The sequence below is a fragment of the Silene latifolia genome, chromosome Y, assembly GCF_048544455.1.
Source record: "Silene latifolia isolate original U9 population chromosome Y, ASM4854445v1, whole genome shotgun sequence".
Classification (NCBI taxonomy): Eukaryota; Viridiplantae; Streptophyta; class Magnoliopsida; order Caryophyllales; family Caryophyllaceae; genus Silene; species Silene latifolia.
In genome coordinates, this window is record NC_133538.1 from 433,462,700 (window position 1) to 433,469,301 (window position 6,602).

General features: G+C 35.8%; 1 long non-coding RNA gene across 1 annotated transcript; it reads left to right on the plus strand.

Moving 5' to 3' along the window:
- The first annotated feature begins 6,220 nt into the window (after positions 1 to 6,220).
- On the plus strand, positions 6,221 to 6,602 carry LOC141626750 (uncharacterized). Its single transcript, XR_012536335.1, has 3 exons — positions 6,221 to 6,247; positions 6,372 to 6,444; positions 6,551 to 6,602. It is a non-coding gene; the product is annotated as an uncharacterized LOC141626750 (long non-coding RNA).

The following is a 6,602-nucleotide window of genomic DNA, read 5'->3' on the forward strand; positions in this document are numbered from 1 at the left end:
GCTGTTTACCAAACACTAAAATTAGCATATTGATTGGTCAAACATGCTAAAACCCTTGAATATGCTAAAAATTGGCCAATATGTCATTTACCAAACAGCGCCTTACCCCATTATTTCCTCTTATTCATTTCCCTCTTGCTTTAATCTCTTTAGTCTAGTCAAAACATTTCAAACCCCCAACTTGTGACATTAGACAGACCGAGTAGACAAGTAGATAGTAAACCGCCTCCCTGTGGAGATCGACCCTACTTATCGCTAGCTTCTGTTAGTTATATTTAAGTATTTATTTTTGGTACATAACGACCGTATCATGATGATTTATTGTTTAGATTAACATTTTTTTTTTCTTTGAGGAGCATTTTGTTCTTCCTGAGGGCGATGGCTATGACAAAGGTATTCTGAAGCGTATAGGCAAGAGTGTGAGACAATATAGACATGACTTGAAGAAGTCTTAACCCACGACAAAAACTAAAGAAGAAATCTATCAATCTATACCAGATGGAGTCCCTCTTGATAGTTGGATTCATTTAGTGGATTATTGGTATTATGACAAGGGAAAGGTATTTGTCCAAATCTTAAATAGTTGCTTTCATTATATTCACTCATTTTCATTATGTCATTGCCACTTTCAATATGTTTGCGTAACACACCGTGCAAAAGTGCATTCAAAGAAAAGATTTACCGCTTAGTACCAACAAAAGCACTCGACCCACAACTATTGGCCAGTTTCTCCAGCCTTTTGACATAGAGTGCATCTACTCACAATGACTACTTCTCTTTTAATTAAGCTAGATACAAGATCCCTTAAGACAGAAAACCTCATATAAATGACTAGTAGCCTGATTCCCCAGGCACCATTCATCTTCTTGAGGATCGTTGTTACCAGGTTTTACCCATCCCACACTTCGGTATTTATAGCCATGTGATTTGATCACCTATTTGCATTTATATTTTTGGAACTATGCTTACTAGTTAAGTAGGCGCCTCTCATCTTTTTCTACAGTTCATTTATGCTATGTCAACATGCTTATATATTGAATGTAACAGTAGTGGTATGATCATTGCCAAATATGTCAAGATAATAGACATTTGCATTTTCTGATGTTTTTACCATTAAGGGCTCACTTAAATTACATGAGGGTAATTAACAAGATTAAGACAAAAATAAATGAAAAATGAGGAAGTGATGGTGGTGAAGGGAGGAATACGGGGAAGTAATGTGTTACCGTTTGTGGTAATTATCGTCTTCTTTTCCTTCCGTACTCCCTTCCATTACCAACCACTAACTCCACATTTCCTCTATTTTGACTTTTGATTACCCTGCTAACAACGATCCTCAAGCCCTCGCTCTGGCTGATCTGAACTAGAATATGCTCGTAATCCTCCCTTAATCTTACTTTTGTGGGTATTGGCTTTTTTCTCAGATCTATCTCTAGCCATTATAGAACATGATATGTTTACTGCTTTCATGCATCCGGTCTGTTTTATTTTATTTAATGCAGAAACTTCCTGAATATGGAAAAGAGGCACGTGCATCACAAAATCATGCTCACACCAGGTCAACAAGTTATGCTAATATACGGGGGACTTTGTAAAAATTCTATGTTTTATCGATGATTATACTACAATTTTTACATTTACTCTTAATGGATTAGAATGAAATACAAGCTTAGGTAGAAGCTAAGTAATTGTGTGGTGATGACTAACAGGAAGAAAATAATAAAAGAGAACCAACTAAATTGGAGGTTTTCAAGCAAACTCATAAGATGAAAGATGGCTCCTATGTGATAGATACAGTAATGGAAGAATTTGTGGTACACATTTATAAAAGAAGTTTGATGTACTCTAAATTTAATTGTAAATTGACACATAATATGATTTTCTGAGAATTTTTTTTATGTGTACAGTTGGATGCTGATACTTATATTCAATCTAAACTTGCGACTAATCCTACCAAGCCCAAAGTACAAATTCATAATGAAACATTCAACAAACTAATGTATGGGGAAGATATTCCTAAACGCCCTTTAGGCTATGGGTTCGGTGTGAAAGGAGGTGATGTATTTGGGGTCCACGGTATCTTAAGGAAAGAGGCTTTTAAATCGGGAGATAGTAGTTCTTTAACTTTGCAGAATATGGAAAAGATGCAAAATAGGGAAAAGATGCAAAATATGGAAAAGGCTATTGTAAATTTGACTAGGGACAAAAAAGAGCTACAAACCAAGTTGAATGAGACCAATATCATCTTGTATAAAATCTTGAAAGGTATGAGTTCTGGAATGTCGTCGCCCGAGATAGCTCAGCTTGCAAAATCAACCTTGAACTCCTAGGTATTTTTATGTTCTCTTATTTTTATGTTCTCTTTAATAAGATGCTTAGTATGTTGAAATTCATTCATATTACTTGTGTGGATGTTCTTTTATTTCTAGGATTAGGAGTGTAAAAATAATACTGTAGATTCTGCCCACGAGGAAATGGTAAGTTAATTTAAGTGGAGCTGTTGAAATATATGTCGTAGGCTTCCGTTATCTAGAACAGGTATTGAACCTTTAAACGTAATTTTTTTTTGTTATTTTGATTGTATTGACTTGCGTCTGTTTCTGTGTCTCCGTTCCTTACAACCATAAAATTAAGCGAGTAGGGATTTTAGGAAAACCATTAACTATGTAAGCTAATTTTTTTGATAAATCTATGAGTTCACTGATCTTAATTTGACAAGTACTGCTTGAATTGATACTAAAAAAATTCAATTGATGTGTGTGTGCGCGCGCGCGCCTATTTACGCCAAATTCGACACTTCCCTAACTATCTTACTCCTTTGAAGCGATGACAGAAATAAGTCAAATTTCAAAGAGTTTTGTAGTGGTGTCTTTCCCTTGTACTGCTCTACAACCAAATTGACACAGTTGCCTATTCGTAACTATGAGAAGGTTGATTCTCCTATTCATGATTCATCTGAGATAGAGGCCTTGAACTCAAAGCATAAACCCAGACACAAGGCAAAAGCCCAACGAAAACAGAGCATGACTGATTCCGCAGGATGAAGCTGATATTGAAGAAGGGAGTTTGTTAATAAGTTTGTTGGAAGGTTGTTAGAACTTCCGTGATTTCAGGAATCGGTTAGGAAAGTTGTTAGTAGATATTTTTAGAAACTTCTAGTAGATCATTTGTATATAAATAGGATGTATCATTTCATTTCTAAGTTAACAAATACAGAATACACAATTCTATTTACTCTTGTGTTCAATACAGTTACAATACATCCTAATCAATTTTCTTTCATTTTCAAGAGCTTAAAGCTTCCATTAATGGCGATTTCATGCCAGAGATTCCATGTTTTAACATGGTATCAGAGCAGGCTTTCGACCTGACTCTGTTTATCCATCACTCTTCCACATAATCACAACTAAACATCTTAATTTTGTTGTTCATTTGTTTGTTTTCAGATCAAAATCACAAAAATATTCATTTTTCTTTCAAATTTGTGAAAATTTCTCAACAAAATGACGATTTCTTCTACTGATAGCAACGAAGTTCATAATCCTTTTGAAGATCCTCTATTTTTGGCGAATTCAGATCATGCTGGCCTGAATTTCGTCAATACTCTCTTCAATGGCCGCAATTATCGCCATTGGAGCAAGAGCATGTTCCTTGCTATGTCGACAAAGAACAAGGAAGGCTTTCTCACAAGTCTTACTGCTATACCTGAAATAACCTCTTCAAAGTACAATCTATGGTGGCGCTGTGATTCTATGGTCAGGTGCTGGCTTGTTAATGGCATGGAACCAGAATTCAGAGAAGGTTTTGTCTCCTGCAAGACTGCAAAACAGTTATGGGGTGAAGTTCTTGAGCGATATGGCCAGATGAATTGTCCATTGCTGTTTCAGCTCAAGAAAGATCTAAGGAATGTTGAGCAAGACAAAAGTTCTGTTGCTGAGTACTTCAACAAACTCAAGAGAAATTGGGATCAGATTGATGAAATTGAAGGTTTTCTTGATTGCACTTGTGGTGTCCTTGTCAAGTGCACCTGCAATCTTCTGAAGAAAATGCTCGAAAGAGCTTCCACTGAGAAAGTTCTTACTTTCTTAACGGGATTAAGTGATTCCTATGATAACCTAAAGTCACAGATTCTCTCTATGGAGCCTATGCCGTCTATCAACAAAGTTTACTCTCTTGTTCAACAAGTTGAATCTCAAAAGAAGATTTCAAGTATGATGAATGCTACTCATGAAATGAGTGCCTTGTTCTCTGGCAAACAAGGTGTTCCTGCATTCAATCAAAGTAGTGCATCCAATTCACATGCTCCTCAACAAGGTGGTCAGAAAAAGGATTTTAAGAAGCCAAAGACTGACAAGCGTTGGTGTCCTCAGTGCACCAAATCAGGACATACTAGAGATACATGTTTCGTGTTGCATCCAGAATTAAAGGCAAAGTATCTTGCACGTTTTTCTGGTAATGCAAATGTGCAAGGAGATGTTGATCATCCTCTTGGATTTTCTGACACACAGATGATGGATACTGGTTCATCTCAAGCAGGTCCTTCTCAATCCAATCCTCAGGGTAATCATATAAGCCAGACTGATATTGCTCAGGCAGTGTTTCAGCAAGTAATGCAGATGTTGCAGCATCATCAGCAGGGTGGAAACACTGGTCCAATTTATGAATACAATAAAACTCTTGCGGTTGTGTATTATATTTCAGTTCGTATTATACTCGTATTGTTGTTTACAGCCCTCGTTCTAGCTCTATGAAGGTTCATTCAGCTAAACCATTAGCGAATTTCATGGTTAATCGTTATTTCATAATTTAGTTACTGCCGTTTTGATGGGTCGTTCCATGAAATTTGCAGTTTTGAATACAATAAAGTAGGACTTTCAAATTTGAGGAATGTATATTAGTACAATACCAGTCCAATCTAACATGTATATATGTACAAGTCCAGTACAATCTAAAGACGGCGACCTTAAATAATCTTATGGATAAGTACTCTTCTTCCTGATGCTGCTGTTGCATCATGTCTGATATGATTGCATTTGCCATAATTTTGTAGCTGAAGATGAAAAGAACAAGCCAAATGATAGGGGGCATAAGTTTGAATTACGAGCTGGCAGATTGATATCATTAAGTGACATAATTTATCGCTCATAAGGAAATAGTGATGCTTCACAAGGTTCGTAGAAGTTTATTAATATTGTTAATCCTGTAATATTGAAAACTGTGCACTTGTGCAGCATACTGTTCTCTTGGTCTTGTTAGGTTGATCACATCTTATGATTCTTATCTCCTTGATAGGTTGATTATGTCTCAGTTATCATTTTAATAACCTGTCTATTCATCTCGACTTATCCTTGATTAAAAGAATTATGTTGCTGCGACGAAAACGATAATTGATATAAAGCGGTGATATATTGGCCACTGTAATATTGGAACGGACATAAAACAAGCTAGCTTTTTAGGCCAGACTGGTATTTTTTTTTCTGTCAATGCCATTTTAAAAGCTTTGATTAAATTTTGTTCGTATGTGGAACTCAACATCGGTGTTCCAATACTTTACTTGATAGCCGCTTTGATTTTGTTTGCTCTGAATTGTAAGTAACTATGTGGCTACTGGAAGTGATGATGGTAGATGGTTCATTTGGCAAAAAGAAAACGGGTAGATTGATAAAGATGCCAATGAGTGATGAAGCTGGTAAGGCTCTCAAAAACCTTTTCTGGCCAACTTATTCTTATTTATTTACTGTAGTTATATTGAATAGATGACACCATCACAAAGTAACAAAAAAAAATTAAGTCTAAGATGTCTTATCTGATTTACTTATTTACATCTTTGGTATTCTGTTCGCCTTGTTTTCAGTGGTTCATTGTGTCCATTCCCATCCATGTGACTCTGTTCTAGCTACTAGTGGAATAGATAACACTATTAAGGTATTCTTGCCGTTCTCGGTTGAGGGATTTTATTTATTTTTATCTAAAACTTTCGCGGTTTTCATTGTTCAAATGAGGACGAGCGCCCTTGCTAACTCCCCATTATCCATATTACGATGAGTAAGTCTTTGATCAACCTTGCCTTTTAAATAAACAAAACTGTCACCATTTATTATTGATTATCATGTAAATAAGTTACAAATTATTTACAAAGTGATCATTGGATGCTCGTTGACCGACGTTCTTGATCATAATCAAGTGCATTGGTTCGACTCACTAAGAAAGTCGGTCTTGAGTCAAAGTTGAGATCTTTAATTAATGCGTAAGTTCATATTAATAGTTCATTTATTGATATGCACATAATAAATGTTCAACTGATTAGAACATTAAAAATGGCAACTATTATTGGCTGACAATCATTTATTTGAAACCATGTTTATATTTAGATCGGTAAGAGTATACGGCTACAATGGTGGGGAAAGAATGCGTTCTCAAGCACCGCAATGGCTGCAACATAATGTAAGTTGTTGCTTATTATGACGACAAATTTAATGTCTGATCATCAATCACTTTTAATTGACAAAGTCATGTTATTGGTTTAATTCTTGTCGAGTTGTTGTTTTAGTGTGCTCGTCAACAAGGTGTTGTAGAATGCGGGTACTACGTCATGAGGTACA